Genomic DNA, 17,862 nt, shown 5'->3' with positions numbered 1-17,862 from the left:
ACATAACCACCTGCTTTCCCATCCTTCTGCCATCATTGAGGAGTCCCTGAAGCAGTCGTTATTCCTGGGGCTGAAGGACTCTGGCTTAAATGACATTGGAAGTACTACCCCCAAGAGAGCTGAGATATGTTCTTGCAAAGCCATCAGGTTGGACTAGAAGAGATAGTCCTGGGCTCCACGCCGGACTTGTTGAAACTCAGGTGTCCCTGAGACAGCCAACAAGAGACAGCTCATCTGTTCCCGTTACTACTACTGTGCAACAAATTACCCCCAAGACTTCATGACTTAGAAGGATCTTCTTATTAGGCTCGCAGATTCTATGGGTCAGGAATTTGGGTGAGATGTAGTAGGAAGAACAGCTTTCCTCTTCTTCAGGATGTCTGGGGCTTCAGTGGGAAGATGCAGTTTCTGGGGGTGACTGGGGGATGGAATCTGGAAGTGCCACATGTCTGGGAGTGAGGATATGAGAAGGTGGTAGCACTCTATGACATCTGACCTGCCTGAAAGCAAGCCCAACCCCAACTGAATGATTCCTTCATGCCCAGAGAGCTTGAATGACTTCAGGTCACTCCCTTCCACATTTCCACCAAATATTGAGAATAATTAATAAATAAATAATAAGAAGCATAACAGGGCTCACTACATACCAACCACAGTTCTAAGCACTTACCATGGACTATCTCATTGACTGCTCACCAAAAAGATATGAGTTACTGTTATTCTCACTTTACAGATGCAGGAATCAAGGTTCAAAGAGGCAAAACCACTTGTCCAAGTTAGTTCTTAGAGCTGAGATTTGAACCCAAGTCTGTGTCCCTCAACATCTGTGCTTTATTTTTCCCATCCGCTGCCACCACAGTGCACTCAGGGGCAGCTCTACCAAGTATGGACAAGCCAGACAATGCACCTGGGTGAGAGGTAAAATCAACACACTTAGGTGATAGATTGGATGATGGTGACAGAAGATGATAAATCAAGGTGCCTTCTATGTTATTACCTTAAATGACCCTGGTAGGTGGAGGTTTAAAAAAAAAAAGAAAGAAACATTGGAAAAGGTTCAAATTATGCACCAGAAAGGACAGAGTCCTGGAGTTTGTTTTGGACATGTTGAACTTCAGGTGCCCCTGAGACAGCCAATGAGAGCCAGCCCATCTGTTTCAGTTGCTATTGCTGTGTAACAAATGACCCCCAAATTTGGCAGCTGAACAGACCTTTCTATTAAGCTCATGAGTGTTATGGGTCAGGAAATCACACAAGGCATAGTGGAAACAACTCATCTCTGCTTCATGATGTCTGGGGCATCAGCTGGGAAGATGCAACATCTGGGAGTGAATCACAGCTGGGTGATCTGATGCCTGGGGATTGGAGACTTCTGGAAGTGCCACATGTATGATGGCTAACACTGGCTGTTGACTGGGACCTCAGGTAGGGCTGTCAGCTGAAGACCTATGTGTGCTCCAGGTAGCTTGAGCTTCCTCACAGCATGGTGGCCTCAAGGTAATGAGATTTACATGACAGTCAAGGTTCCCAAAACAAAATTGAGTAAAGTCTTTTGTGACCCAGCCTCTGGGAAATCACTCAATGACAGTGGCACTTCCACCATATTTTGTTAGTTACAGGTAAGTTACTAAAGGCATGCCTGATTCAAGAGGAAGAGATATAGTCTCCCACTCTCAGTGAAAAGGTGAGAATTTTAACATTGCCACACCAAAGTTAAAAATATAATAATAAACTACAGATGTATTTTAAGACCTTCATTAAACAATTTCAAATTTTAAAAGAAAATTCCCTACTAGACAGATAATAGTTTATGGCCGCATCATAGCAGCAAATTAGTGGAATCACCAGGTTTCAATAGAAGCACTCTCCACTAGTCAGCAAGCCCACATAGTATCAAGAGTTGCCATAAGTGGAGGGCTTAGAGGACCCAAGCGTCCAGGCACGCATCATCCAGCATTTATGTAGAGCACTTAAAGCCCAGTATAAGAGTAATTATGTGTGCTCTTTGGACCTCGCCCATTCTCCCTTCATAGTTTCAGAAAATCTCGGCCGTAATAGTCACCATGGTAACAGCAACATCTGTAGCAGATCCAGCCTGGAGGATATTTAAGGAGCAGAACCTGATCAGACAGGAACGGGTCCCATCCTGGGTGCAAGCAGGAGACTAGGAAGGGCCTTTCCAGGATCATTGCTCGCCTGTTTTGTCCTGTAAGAAAGCAGAGACCACAGCACTGCAAACAGAGCTAAGGGCCTATTGGAACCAGTGGAAATTTAGCGCAAGGATGACAGGGTTAACAGGGCAGTGAGAAAGGAGAGGCATATAGTGTTAGCACGGAGGTACTAGGATGTGTGAACGGTTTCAACAGTCTCTGAAGCACGGTGTACCACCAAGGTATTCTAGAGAGCACTTGGCCATGGGCAAATTCAACTACTATTTATTAAAGGCTGACTGTGCTCTAGGCCCTGTAATGGTGGCTTAAATGTATCATTGCATTTAGTTTTATACTATATCCCTACAAATGTGGTGCAAATGTGGTATGACTATCCCTGTTATATAGATAATGAAATTCAGGCTCAAAGAGGAAGTGACTTAGCTAAAGTCAAAGCTGGGATTCACACCCACATCTTTCTACCACTCAAGCACATGGTCTTTCTGCACATGGTCTTTCTACCAACCAGTGTGGCATGTCCATGATGGTTGGAGATGTGACCCCGCTCACCAAATGGGTGAAACTGCCGTGGCCTTTACACATGTGAAACCTCCTTTGAAAATGTTCTATGTGAAATGACATCAGAGAGGTAGGCGAGGAGGCTTGTAGGGCCGTGGAAAAAGATTAAATTTCATTCTAAAAGCAAAGAGACACACCTAAGTCCATTCTCTCATTCACAAATGATTCCCTGAGCTTGCATCACGCACCAGGCCTGTGTCTGACACTGGAGATACAGCAGCAAACAAGACAGACAAAGCTGTGTCCCCCTTTTCCTGGAAGAGGCAAAAATCAAGCAAAGAGATGAAAAATAAATACACACTCATCTTATGAAGAAAACAAAACAGAGTGATGCGGTATAGAGGTCCGAAGGCGGGAAAAGGGCCCTTTTTGGATACAGAGATCAGGAAAGGCCTTTCTGAGGAGGAGATATTTGAACAGAGACTTGAAGAAGGAGATGGAACAAGTCATGCAAAAGCTGAAATAACATTCCAGAAGGATTCATTAGTACAAAGGCTCAGAAGTCAGAAAGGGCTTAGTAGATTGAAGGCCTGCGTTGCTGGGGCAAGTTAGAGGGACAGGAGTGTGAGATGGAGTTAGAAAAGTAGGCAGTGCCAGACATAGAGCTCCTGTGAGTAGGGTTGCCAAATAAAATACAGGACGTGGCCGGGCACAGTGGCTTACGCCTATAATCCCAGCACTTTGGGAGGCCGAGGTGGGTGGATCACCTGAAGTTGGGAGTTTGAGACCAGCCTGACCAACATGGAGAAGCCCTGTTTCTACTAAAAATACAAAATTAGCCAGGCGGGGTGGCATATGCCTGTAATCCCTGCTTCTCAGGAGGCTGAGGCAGGAGAATTTCTTGAACCCAGGAGGCGGAGGTTGCAGTGAGCTGAGATCGTGCCATTGCACTCCAGCCTGGGCAATGAGAGCAAAACTCTATCTCAAAAAACAGAAAAACAAACAAACAAACAAAAAACACAAAAACACAGATGTTCAGTGTAACAAATAGGTCAGCAACAACAACAACAACAACAACAAAAATCTCTTTTGGTATAAGTATATCCCAAATATGCATGGGATATACTTATACTAAAAAAAAGCTATTCATGGTTTATCTAAAATACAAACTTAACTATGTATCCTGTACTTTTACTTGCTACATCTGGCAACACTATTTAGTGAGCCCTTTCAGGAAATGATTCTGAGAACATTGGAAAGTCATTGAAGGGGCTTAAGCAGGGAGTGATATGAACTGATTAACATTTTTTAAAGATTATCCTGGCTGCTGTGTGGAAGAATGGATTGTGGTGAAGAAAGAGAAGAAGCAGGAGAGAGTCATCGTTGATCAGACAAAGGATGATGATGGCTTGGCTTAGGGGGTGGCCGTGAGCTCAGAGAGTAGACTGATTCAGGATACACGTTGGAGGCAGACTCAACAGAGCTTCTGATGGATTGGGAGGTATGGAGGGAGAGAGATCGGCAAATCAAGGATGATTCTGAGCAATTCAAGAGCAGACTCTCATCTGCTTGTTATGCCTAGGGAAGCTTCTTAGATGTCAAAGTTGACTTAACTAGACCAAGAGGTCTCTTCGGTGCTCAAGATACATGATTAATCTTGGTGACCGTTGGTGATCCCCCTCAATTCTGTAACCTTCACCAATACTGTACAAGTTGACCACTTACATTGTTAATCAACACCATGGACTTTAGAATTATCTGCAGGGGGTGGGGTGGGGGTCCCAGTTTCTATGTTGCACGTGATAGTCATTCATTCCCACTCTGTTGGAAACCAGAAATAGCAGACATCTGGGACTCTAGATTTTTCCATTCGTCAAGCCAGTTTTGAAAGATGAGATTGCTTTAAACCTGAGCTACAACAAACTTTACCCAGGAGAGACACAACAGTTCATTAAGTTCTTGTGGGCTTAACTAAGAGAGACACATATTGGAGCCAAGAAGAAATTATTAGCTAAACACAGCCTTCCATTGCCAGCCTCAATCACTTCAGGGAGTAGAAACTAGTAAAAGAGAGTTTGGGGAAAGAATTTAGGGAACAAATTCTGAGTATGGCAGAACTAAACAGAGAAGCCCTGTGTTCCACTGATCTGTGTATAGCTTTCAAGACACTATCCCTACTGTATGCTTTCACAAAAGCAGAAGAAATAATCACAACACATTTATCATTCACCGGGCAGAATTATTCTGGCAAGAAATCTATGCCCTGGAATACATTATACTAACTGACAACATATTCTGAAAAATGTAGATTTTCAAAGCCAGTAGGTGCTTATGCAACCATGTCAGGCTAAGGGACTGAGTGATTATGTCATTATATGTGTATCAAATATTTTGGATAAATATTAAATGATCCACAAAGTCAGATCTTGTTAACACAGGGAATGGAAACCAGCAGCTTCGACAATCACGTACTAAAAAGCCAGACTGGGAAGAAGAATTCAGAATGTTCTGGGTGGAAAGCTGCATTCGACATAAATAAATGCATTAGTTTAAACATTAGAATTATAAAGACTGAAACAAAGCTGCTTATCCACTATGCATAACTCGCACGGCTGGAGGAGGCCATGGAAGAATTTTTCAGGGGGTGGAAAGGGAGGTCAGGATGGAATTCTTCTGGAGAAAATGTGGAGGGCACGCTGCTTTTTTCCCTACTGGCACAAATGCGTGTTGACATCCAGCTTTCTTCCCAGATGCTACGAGATTCATGGAGTATCTTTCTCCCTAGGAATCCACATAGACCACAGCACTTAGGATGACTTGTGTGTTCACGGGTCAGGAGAAAGGAGTTTGTCTAGGACATCTCCTGTGGCTGCATGTTAATTTGGAGGGACAATGTGAATTTGTGTCTAATTGGTAGTGTAGGGCAGGGTTTCTCAACCTTAGCGCTATTGGTATTTGGGGCTGGATCATTCTTTGTTGTGGAGGGCTGTCCCGTGAATTGCAGGATGTCATTGTAGGATACTTAGCAGCATCCCTGGCCTCTACCCGTGGGATGCCAGTAGCACTCACCACCCACTGTGACAAACAAAAATGTCTACAAATGTTGCCAAATGTCCCTTGGGTAGCACAGAGACCCTTCCAGTTGAGAACCACTGAATTAGGCTGCGTAGGTAGATTCAGGACACTGGCCTATTAGCAAATCTACTGACTCAAGAAAAGCAAACGAAGCACCAACCCACTTCAATTCCCTAATTTCACAGGCAGGAAAATAAAGCCCTAAAAAAGCTAAGGCCCCTCCCCAAAGTCACACAGTTCGCTGGGGCCACTAGAACACAGCCTGCCGGCTGCTCTTCCAACACCTACTGGCACATTCTATGCCCAGATTCCACCCTGCTGGGTTTATGAGAGAAATTAAGATGGAGATAAAGTCAAAGAGCAGATTATCTCATTCCTATTCACGGCAGTATTTGCAGAGAGGTACAAGTTTATTCAGATCTGACAACCGAGACGGTCCTCTTCTGATGACACCTTCCTTGGACGATCAGGTCGGCTTTTCTCCTGCTGAGAGAAGTAGCATCTTCTCTCTCTCTCTCTCTCTCTCTCGGGTCTGAAAAGCAGGCAAGTTTGGAATGCATTCCCTTACCACGTTGTTTTCCTAATCAGCCCAAGTAACAAAAAGGATTCCAAAATATCACATATGATTGAGATTGCTCATAAAAGATCTCGTTCTAGTTTGGTTTCCTCAGCTCATTATCCACAGCCTTGCGAAAGCCGGCCTGCTTGGGGATGTCTCCAGGCACACTCCCTTTGGCCTTTTTCCTTAGAAACATGTTCAGTTTCTTCTGCCTTTAGGGAAAGGATATTAGGGCAAACCGGTTTCTCCTTTAGGCGTGGTATAACTTATTGTCTTAAGCCTCTGTGTTAGCCGGTCCCTCTCCTCCAGGCTTTGGGAGGTTTCTCCAACTCCCACAGTCAGAAGCAGCATCAGAGAGAAATTGCACAAGTTACCGATAAATCCCCATTCTTTTGTTGATAGACTTCTGTTTAAACCTGGGCCCAGGCTCACTGGGTGGCTGGGAATAGCAGCCATGTTCCTAATCCTCAATCACAAAACCCAACAAGCTTGTGTTATGTGTACGAGTGTTTTTGACTAATGAATTGCCAAGCTAAAGAATGGGGAGTCTCTAGGTCTAGTTTTTTCCCTCTTTCTAAGGTACAGCAGAGAGCCAAAGAGAATCAGATTCATGAAATAGAAGAATTGCCAACCTATTTCTTGAGCTCTGGTTAACAAAAGAGAAAACATGCTCTCAATGCCGGATATTTTATATAGACTAGATGTTGAAAACATATCGTAGTAAGCATTTTAAAATAGGGACCTTATTTCAACTTTACATCCTAAAATGATGCTGTTATGGAGGGTAATTACATAATAAATTTGTTAGGGGAATATACAGCAATAAAAATGGTGGTAATGGTTTGTCATTTAACAGCTGAATTGTAAATGAGTTTTTCCGCATTCATGTAGCAGGTTGCTACAATTAGAAGATCATTCTTAGGGGTGTCTTTTAATTTCTAAAAAAAAAAACACAAATATTTCTGAGGTTGAATATCGTTAATTTTCTCATTTAAAGATACTATATATTTAACCATTTGAAATCAGGGGACATTTGGGTTTTTGAGGAGTCAGAACCAGCTGAGCCAAAAAAATATTTTTTAGGCCGGGCGCGGTGGCTCACGCCTGTAATCCCAGCACTTTGGAAGGCCAAGGCGGACAGATCACGAGGTCAGGAGATCGAGACCACCCTGGTTAACACGGTGAAACCCCATCTCTACTAAAACAAAAAATACAAAAAAAATTATTTTTTTGGAAGGCGTGGTGGTGGGCGCCTGTGGTCCCAGCTACTCAGGAGGCTGAAGCAGGAGAATGATGTGAACCCGGGAGGTGGAGGTTTCAGTGAGCCGAGATCATGCCACGGCACTCCAGCCTGAAGAGCAAGACTCTGTCTCAAAAAAACAAAACAAAAAAATATATATATATATATAAATATATATATATATATTTTTTTAATTGCAAAAGTATAGCAAAGATCTGTGCCTGTATTAGTAATTCTACCCAGGGAATCAGGTAGCATAATGGTTAAAAATACAGGGTCAAGCACCCACTAGTTATATGATCTTGACAAATGACTTCATCTTCCTGAGCCCCCTTCCTGAACCTCATTCATAAGATGGAACTAATAAACGAATGCACCTGATAGAGTTGTTGTTCCATGCAGGTCACTGTTTTGTGTTGATGGATGAAGTCAGATGACATATGCAAAAGACCTAGCAAAGTCCATGGCTCATAGTGTGAGCTAAAAAAATGGTCGCTAGGGCTTTTGCTGATGTCATCATTCACATATAGTATCCCATTCCTCTATGATCATCTTACTCTTTTTATCCTTTTTATTTCACACTGTGCTCCATTTCCAAACCTTTGTCCCCATGTGCCCAGTTCTTCTGGAATGGACAAAAATAAGAAGACAGATTTTTCCCTAAATCCACCTGACACTAGGTCATAATTCTGTCTCTTACCAATGAAATCAGGAAAACGAACATTTAATGACCTTGTGCCATCAACTCTCTCTTACATGATCTTGCTTAATCCTTAAAGCCCCCGACACACCCAGATTATCCTATTTTCAACTGAGAGGACCATGAATTTAAGCAACTTGTCCAATGTTCCTCAGCTAAAAAATGGCATAACTGAGATTTCAATCCAATTGCTGTAGGAAACAATCACTGAATGCCTGATACTTGCGAGGCAGTGTGAATGCGGCAGGAGGGATGGGAGCAGAGCATGTTTATGATGTGGAAGCTGCTGTCAGTTCCACCATATGTAGGAACCACACGTGCCCGTAAACAAAGCACTTGGGAAATCCAGAAGCAATAGAATCACCAATACAGGAGCTGGCTTCTGCCTCCCCTCCATCCTTCTCCTGTTCTACCATCCCAGCCTCACTCACTGAGCTCCAGGCCACTGACCTCCTTTCTGGTCCTCAGCAACACCCAGTTTAGGGGCTGCCTTGGGGGCTTTCCCTGGAGCCCTTGTCCCCATGAGACCTTCATAGCTATTTTTTCTCAAGTCTTAGCCGCTGCCACCTCACCAAGTCTTTGTTGACTGCTTGACCAAAGGGCTCCCCCTTCCACCAGCTGTTTTATAACCTGTCATTCTGCTTGGTTTTCGTCCTGGCTCAAATGGTTCTTACTCCTCCTGGAAATGCTTCTGTTCCTGCATTGGGTCCCTTGCTTATTTTCCATTTCTCCCAACTAAAAAGAAATCCTAGACCCAGCATGGTCTCACATAAGCTCCATGAGACCACAAAATCCTGTGTGCCTTCTTTACTCATGTATCACTAGGGCCTAAACAGGAGATTTTTTTTTTTAACAGAAAAATAGTAAATTAAAAAGATAGTACTCCAGCTGCCTGACCAACCAAGTTCTAGTAATGTGTTCTGGTCTGAATTCTCAGGTATTTCGCTTGAGCAGCAAGTTGAACGTAGCTTAACTGAAAAACAGTAGGTTTTAGCCTTTCTGTCTGCTTCTTTGATGGTGCTGAAGGTTAGAGCAGGTGACAGAGCAAGATAACCAACTCTGATGTCATTCCCTACTCTCTCTCATGATCTCTCTGCTCTCCTTTTCTCTGTGTTGGCTTTACTTCTAACAGGCTCTCCCTTGTAGTGGTAAGATGATCACCAGCATCAGCAGCATCTCTTTTCACTGGCAGATCAGAGTGGTTTAGGTGAACTGACCCAAGCCCTTGGATGTAGAGAGAAACAAGACCTAGGCCTGGTCAACCAGCATTTCCATGCCCTTGACCACAATGATTGGCTCAGAGATGAGCATGTGACCCACGCCAGGCTAATGAGACTCAAGTCTATGAGTTTATGCAAAGTGTTAGGAAGCAGAGTTCTCTTTTTCTGTGGGAAACAACAGACTTTCAACAAATATTTACTGAGTCAAGGGTCAATAAATGAGTAACTGATGTTGGAGTCATTTTGTTGTATCAAGGTATTTGTCTTGTATGTTTGAAGCTCCGACTGTGTTTCCAACTGTAAGCTCCATGAGGGCAGGCACCATGCCATCTCCCTTCCTATTTCCAAAGGGGGAAAAATGAATCAGTCCTTATCTTTTGGTTCCTGTCCTTTCCCCATCCACAGCTCCATTTCTCTAACAAGAACCAGCCTTCTTCTTCTTTTCTATCACCTTCAATTTCTGTACAGAGACTTTCTTAAGTGTTAGGAAGCAGAGTTCTCTTTTTCTGTGGGAAACAACAGACTTTCAACAAATATTTACTGAGTCAGGGGTCAATGAATGAGTGACTGATGTTGGAGTCATTTTGTTATATCAAGGTATTTGTCTTGTATGTTTGAAGCTCCGACTCTGTTTCCAACTGTAAGCTCCTTGAGGGCAGGCATCATGCCATCTGCCTTCCTATTTCCAAAGGGGGAAAAATGAATCAGTCCTTACCTTTTGGTTCCTGTCATTTCCCCATCCACAGCTCCATTTCTCTAACAAGAACCAGCCTTCTTCTTCTTTTCTATCACCTTCAATTTCTGTACAGAGACTTTCTTGGTAAGAAAAGGTAGTCAACAAAATGTGTGTTTTAAATCATCTGTGTTCTCCTAGAAGTAAAGAATCTCATTGTAGTGGTGGTTGTTTTGCCTGCCAAGCACCCATTTACTATTTTTCTGATATAAAACACTGCTTTTACTTTAGGGAACAATGTCTTCTCATTGATAGGTCACAGTGGTTTAGGTGAACTGACCCAACCCCTTGGAGGCAAAGAGACAGAGAGAGGCATAAGACCTACACCTGGCCAATCAGTGTTTTCCATTACCTTGGCCACAATGATTGGCTCAGAGATGACTATGTGACCCATGCCAGACTATGAGACTCAAGTCTATGAGTTTATGCAAAGTGTTAGGAAACAGAGTTCTCTTTTTCTGTGGGAATGGTGAAGCTCGTAGAATGTAAGCAAGTTGCTGCTGATGCTGGTGATCATCTTACCACCAAGAGGGAGAGCCTGTTAGAAAGTAAAGCCAACACAGAGAAAAGGAGGGCAGAAGAATCACAAGAGAGAGCAAGGAATGACATCAGAGCCCCTTGATCCAGCCACACCTGAAGCTAAATCTACCCCTGGACTGTCCAATTTGTGAGCCAATAAAAATTCCTTTTTCTAACTTACTCAGTTTGAGTCATTTGCAACCAAAAGGCTAATGTAGGAATCAAAGTGACAATAAGAAGCCTGGAACGCATGCCTTAGTGCCATTTGTGACTCACAGTATGAGCTTAAGCTCTTCCAGTCCTGCACAGACAACAAGTTGGGCTGCAATCATGAGAAACACCTTAGAGCAAAAGCTGGGAATATTTGGGGAGAAAAGAACATTTGTTTATCTTCCAGCTCGTACACAGTGGATGTGCAATCCTAATCTCTTTTTAAAGGGCAGTTCTTTGGAACAGGATGCTGCTTAAATACCAGGTCCACACAGCTGCCAAGGGGAACATCATCCAGTTATTATTTTTCAACAGCGGTGAAGTGGATGGATGGCTCCACATTTTCTCATTGCCATAAAACAAAGCAGAAGAATGTAGGCCGTTTTAGCTGTAAGTGTGTGCTCAGCCCCTGGGAACAATGAGAAGGAAAAAGAGGACAGGAAATGAAGTTAACATTGCCAAGCACCTACGGTGTGTTTCAGAAAGAGTGATGGGTGTTTTACACCCTTTACTTCCCTATATTTGGGGTTGGAGTTCTGGGTTCAAGCCCAAGATCTGCCACTGACTGGCTGCAGGACCTCGAACAAGCCACTTAGCTGCTCTGTCCTTTCACATCAAATGGGGTAGTCAGTCTCTATCATTACCAGAGAACCATGCTCGGTAACTGGAGTCTGTTTGAAGGCATTTTTTATGGTTTTTTTTTTTTTTTTTTTGGCAGAGTCTCGCTCTGCCACCCAGGCTGAAGTGCAGTGGCGCAATCTCGGCTCACTGCAACCTCCATCTCCCAGGTTCAAGCGATTCTTCTGCCTCAGCCTCCCGAGTAGCTGGGACTACAGGCACCCGCCACCACGCCCAGCTAATTTTTGTATTTTTAGTAGAGACAGGATTTCGCCATGTTGGCCAGGCTGGTCTCAAACTTCTGACCTTAGGTTATCTGCCTGCCTCAGCCTCCCAAAGTGCTGGGATTATAGGCATGAGCCACCGTGCCCAGCCTGTTTGAAATCATTTTTAAAGAAAAAGTAAGAAAGCGTTAGGAATGTCAGCTGATTACAGTCCCAGTGATGAATTTACCAAGGAAGAGATGATCTGCTCTCGTCACTTCATCTACAATATTTGGGCCTATGAACGCAGCCTTCCCATTGCTGTTGAGCTGTGTGACAGTGCGGGTAGGAGCTCCTGCCCTGGCGTCAAACAGCCAGGCTTCCCTCCCAGGCTCCAGCACTACCACACTGTGTGTCCTCTATCAAGCCTCCATTTTCTCATCAGTAAGATGGTGAAAATGCAAGGCTATCAGGAGAATCAACAGAGATACTATATTTTGAGAGCTGTGTTCAGTGCCAAGCACATAGTAGGTGCTCAATAATTGCTAGTAGTTAATATTTTGAGAGCCAAATCTGATGCTTTCATTGGAATGTGCTAGATCTGCAAATGCTGGAAGCAGGGATTGAAGGAAAGTTTCATCTGCACGGGGACCCGACTTTGGCGATCCTGTCGCTCTAGGGACCCTGAATAATGAGGCAAGTATTTTGCCTTCTTTGAGTCACCACTTCCTTAGCCATAGATGAGGGGTGGGAAGGGAGTAAGGGATGCGGAGTTTAGAAATAATCTGAGTCTCTGAGTCTCCAAGTCCCATTCAGCATGGACTGCCTATGATGCTAAAATAATTGGAATTTAAAAAAAAATAATGAAAACAAAAAGTTTCTGGAATCAAAGAAACAGCCCTGACTACACAGCTTGACAGGGACCCTACAGGGAAGGAGAGGAGGGCTCAAGGCACAGAACTGAGCCGTAGTTTTGTAGTTTGCAAAGACAGCAGCCCTCTGCTTTGCTTTAGATGGCCTCCGAGGCCAGTTCTTCGGGCAGAATGCAGGAAGCAGGAAGAAGTTGCAGAAGAGAAGAGGCAAAGAAACAAAGGAAGGAGTTGTCTGAGAAAAGCAGCCAAGAGCAGCATAAACGTCAGGGACAGTGAGGGTGCTGAGTGGCAGATCCTACCCTCGTGGGTATCCTCCGTCAGTTCAGGCTCTTCCCCTCTCCCAGTTTTCCCTACGCCCAGCAGCATACATTGCCTTTGGAGAGAGCTGACATGGGAGAAAGAAAGTCTGCTTTTGAGTTTCCAAAGCCTAGGCCAGGGCACGAGACAGATATGAAAGCATAAGTGGTGAATATCCTCCCATCTGGAGGGAAGAAAAAAGAGTAAGAGGGAAAACAGGGAAAATGTGGATGCCAGTGGGCCCTGAACCCTGCATTACCCCAAAAGAGTTTGGGGGATACCAGCCCACAGATGACCTGAGAGATGCAGGAGGATCCCCAGAGTCCCATGTGTCTAGCGTGACCCAGCAGCGGGAGAAATGTCTGAGCTAGAAGTGGATAGGCCTGGGATGGCCTCACAGGGTTCCCTGTGCCAAGCATGAGGTCAGAACAGAGAGTGTCCTCAGGCACCCAGAGGGCCCTATGATGGTGTGGGAGCCGTGGATGCTTCCCATGAGCTCAGGCGTCTGTAACAGATGTGTCTCCTACCATTGCACAGATCGTGCCATAGGTGGTGGCAAGAAGACGCCTTATAATTGGGGCCAAGGACCACGTAGCAGTCACATGTGCAGCCCTGTAGACAAAAGTCAAGATGGAGAGAGAGAGCTTCAGGGAATGAGGCCAGTATGGCTCATGGACGACAAAAGGCCCAGTGGCGTCCAGTCCTGGCACTTGTTCATAATCACAGACATTTCATTTGTACAACTGTGTGATCCATTGGGTGTGGCCAAGCTGTAAACAAAGAAACTGAAATGACCACACATGGCCATACAATTTCTCTCCACTGGTGGCCACAGCCCAATGGAGGAGACAGACCTCCCAAGGAGGGTGGGCGTGGGATGCCATGATAGAGGTAGCAAGCAGGAACAGGGGTTGGGGTCACCATGTGAATGAGAGAGAAACGGGCACTGAAGCTGCCAGAGCCTGGGGGACAATTGTGCATGCCCAGGCACCTAGAAAGCAGGAAGAGGGAAGATAGCAGATAAAAACACACACACACTAATCCAATGCCCATCTCCATAAAAAGCAGTGGCTCATGGGACAACCAAGAGAGCCCAAGCAAAAGCATAACCAGGTGATGGGGGCAGAGGCTCTGAGGAGCCCAGGCAAGAGCTCAGCACAGCTTTGCTAAGGTTCACCTCTGGAAGCAGCCACCTCTGGGAATTTCCCTGGTATCTGTTTGGGCAGAGACTGAAACTGAACTGAACCATTAATAGCATGTGACCAGTCCTCCCCAACTCCCCCCGGAACCTTAATTCTTTTGCATTAACCAAAGATGGTTTTGTTTTAACATCTGCTTCACCGGACTCAACTAAAAAATGAAAGAGCTGAACCAAAGGAGCCAAATAATCCCAGCACCTGCAGCCAACTGTTCATTCATCCAGCTGCGTTCCCTGGGCAGGGCAGGTTCCCCTAAGGCATTGTTCTATTGGGAAGAAGGCCCATGAGAGGCCAGAGCGGGGAGAGGCATGCAGTGGCACGATCCAGAGGGAAAGGGAAGAGAAAATAAACTCCCGAGTACTCCCCACTCTTGGAAGAGCCAGTAGACAAAATCCAGATGGGCTTCTGAGTTATGGATACCCTATGTGCCACAGGGTCATACAGGCAGATGCCGAGGGAGGGGTGCAGCCCATGGGAGGAGAAATGCAAATAAAGATCAGGCTTGGGGTCAGGGGTCTGACGATGTCCCCAAAACGCCAGTCAGCAGTGACTCTGACATTTAAAGAGGCGCCTCGACCACTTGAGCCAAATCCCTTTTCACTCAGTGTGCCCAATGTGATATTTAAACAGAAATGTCGCCCTCACTGCATTTATGCCCCTCCAACCCTTCAGAAGTGGGTCTACCGTCCACATGACTCCTGTGGGTCCGCTTTCCGGAGCCAAAGTGAAAACTTCCGACAAAAACACAAAAAGGTAAATTTGGGCTTTATGAACTCAGGATTAAATCAGGCCAGGCCTTTCTGTGAAATGTGAACCCTGTAATGCTGAGAAATTGAAAAAGCCCTTCCTTTCTGAAGCGCTGGACTGGCTTTAATTGAACCTTTTGCATGAAATCATGAACCATGATTGATGCCATGAAACAACTCAAGGAAGAAACCAGCAAAGCAACTGGCTTTGAACTGAGACCTGAGAACTGAGAACCTTCTACAGTCTGTAAGAGACCAGCCTGGGTCCTTAGGTTGCCCTCATCCTGTTTTAGAATCGTCTCTTTTCTTTGAAAACTGGGGAAAGGGAGGAAGTGTGGTTGCTGGGGATTAAGCTTGAGTCAACCTTGAGTTGGGGGTCAAGTTATCACATCGTGGTTTGGGTTATCTCAGAACTGATTATTTTTGGCAAATGTACATTAAAAAATCACATTTTTTAAGTGAATAAAAGTGCACCATAGGAAGAAATTCATTTTCGGAGACCTCAGCACATTTCAGTGAGTATTGCAGCTAAATTTGAAAGAATGTGAACTTTTGAGATTACTAATAATAGATGCAAATTTGTGTTAGGGAATGTACATTGAGCTCTGTTATTCCTAATCTTTTACACAGGCTCTCTCCAGCAAGAGTTTCATAGACACATTGGAAAAAGGAAAGGAACTCACACCCCTGCTTGCGTAGAAGTCCCCTGCCTTTTGCCAATGAGTTTTTCTGCTCCCACATCAACTTGATTAAGTAAGATACAATTTTCTGCTTCTCTCTCCTGGCATAGTCACGGCTGTATCATGTCTTTGTTCTCCCCAGTGAGATAACTGTAACTGACCTAACTTAAAGAGAAATAAGTTCTGCCTCCCGTCTTCAGAGGAAGAAACCCTCTGAGACCTACATCTGATTTGCCTTGTTGCCTACAAAAATTTGCTCTTTATGGCAACAGCCAAGCTTGCTTGGGAGATTTGAGCAGATACAGCTTCTTGGTGCAGCTACCTCTGCTCTCCTAATTTGATCCTGATCCTAACAATTACAGTTATCAAGGAGCCAGCTCTTCAAAAAGGTTTCCTGCAAATCATGTCGTCACCTGTGACATGTACAATTTGGTCCCTTGGATTATGCAATGATTCTGGGTGTTACTTTAAAGCCTGACTTTAATAAAAGCCCAAGAAAAGAACAAATGCAAATGGGTGTTGATGTGGACTGGCCATCTTCTGGCACCAGCAGAAGAATACAGACAGCACCTACAGCAACACAATAGATAATGCATCTGTAATTACCAGGATACTTAATATGCGTTGTATAACTCATCGGAGAAAATACAGATTTTGTGTGTGTGTTTCAGATGTAGAAGGAATGAATCACAGGTCATAAACTCAGGTGTGGGACAAGTATCAGATCTTTGTATTTTCTTCCAAGCAGCTTAATTTCAATCGTGACTACTCCATGCCAACAGGTAGGCAAGAAATTCCACCTCATTGATTCTCTGGGTGCCCCTGTTCCCACCCAGAGGGTCTTTCTCTAGCACCAAGGTGCTGGGAGGGCTCCCAGTCCGCCTGTCATTCCCACAACTCCCCAGCATGTACGAGCTGTGAGTCACTAGGCCACACTGGTTGCCATGGAGACACTCATCGTCCTAGTCTACTGGTGCCTCCAGGTTGAGGCTGCAGCTTCCACACCAGGCATGGAGGCTTCAGGATCTTGGTGAGGCTGGGAGGCACCTCACCCTTCTCCACTGGCATCCTCACCAACCCCCTGGGCCTGGCCAGGGAGCAGGGTGCTGCCTCCCCCAGCTCTCAGATTACTTTTTGGCCTCCAGTCCAAGGCAATAAACTTTTCTTCAAAGGCTCCCTCGCTCTTCAAGTCCATCCCAGAGGTGCTCCCTCTCCACCAAACCCATCCACCTCTGTGATTGTAAGCTTTGGCAAACCAAGGCCAGAAAGGGAGCTGTCCAGCATGCAGCTCCAACTCTCCACCCTGCCTGGAGCCTCCCAGCTCAGAGTTTGTGGCCTACCAGACACATGGAAAGGGCGGAAATAGAGAGAAGCAATACCCAAGTAGATACAAATGTGTCCCAGCCCTGCAAATGTCACAAAGTCATGCATAATTACAGCAAGGGACACTTCTCCAGCTCTTTTCCTGCTCCATCACCAGCAGCCCTTACATGAATCCCAGCACTTCCTTCACTTTTCCTCCTAGTTCCATTCCCAAGCCAATATTTCATTGTACATTCCAGCTGCCTTCTGAGTCCCCTACTTTCTCTTCAGAGTTCCCACACAGGTGACAGCAGGAAGAAGCGTGGCTGGTTGATCCAATGGTACATGAAGCTAAAGGCCACGAGCCTCCCAAGTGGTCCTGGGGCTACACAGAATGTGCTGGTGGCCACAGGAAGGCTCAGAGATCATGATGTTGAGGAAGGGGCTTGAGGAAGCTTCCAGACATGGCACAGACACATGAGATGGAATAAAAATGCCACATATGTCAGTCGAATTGAATAGCTAAGGGAGAGCAAGGTGTTGTTTTGAAAGCATATATCCATGTGGCTTAAAAGGCATGTCACTCATTTTGTTTTGTTTTGTTTTTGTGAGACAGAGTCTTGTTCTGTCACCTGGGCTGGAGTACAGTGGTGTGAGCTCAGCTCACTGCAACCTCGCCTCCCAGATTCAAGCGATTCTCCTGCCTCAGCCTGCCGAGTAGCTGGGATTACAGGCATGCACCACCACACCTGGGTAACTTTTGTATTTTTAGTAGAGACGGGGTTTCACCATGCTGGCCAGGCTGGTCTCGAACTCCTGACTCAAGTGATCCACCCGCCTCAGCCTCCCAAAGTGCTGGGATTATAGGCTTGAGCCACCGCACCCAGCCAAGGTGTGTCACTTGTGTGCATTTATGTGACATCCTGGAAGCATGGAGGCAGGGTCAGGGGTCTGGAGCCAGTGACCCACATTCTAGACCCAGCTTTTCCAAAAGGAGCCGGTGCCCTTGAGAAAGCTCAC

The sequence above is a fragment of the Mandrillus leucophaeus genome, unplaced genomic scaffold (genome assembly GCF_000951045.1).
Source record: "Mandrillus leucophaeus isolate KB7577 unplaced genomic scaffold, Mleu.le_1.0 Scaffold52, whole genome shotgun sequence".
Classification (NCBI taxonomy): domain Eukaryota; kingdom Metazoa; phylum Chordata; class Mammalia; order Primates; family Cercopithecidae; genus Mandrillus; species Mandrillus leucophaeus.
The sequence above is the reverse complement of the archived record's forward strand: the minus strand, read 5'-3'. Positions refer to the sequence as shown.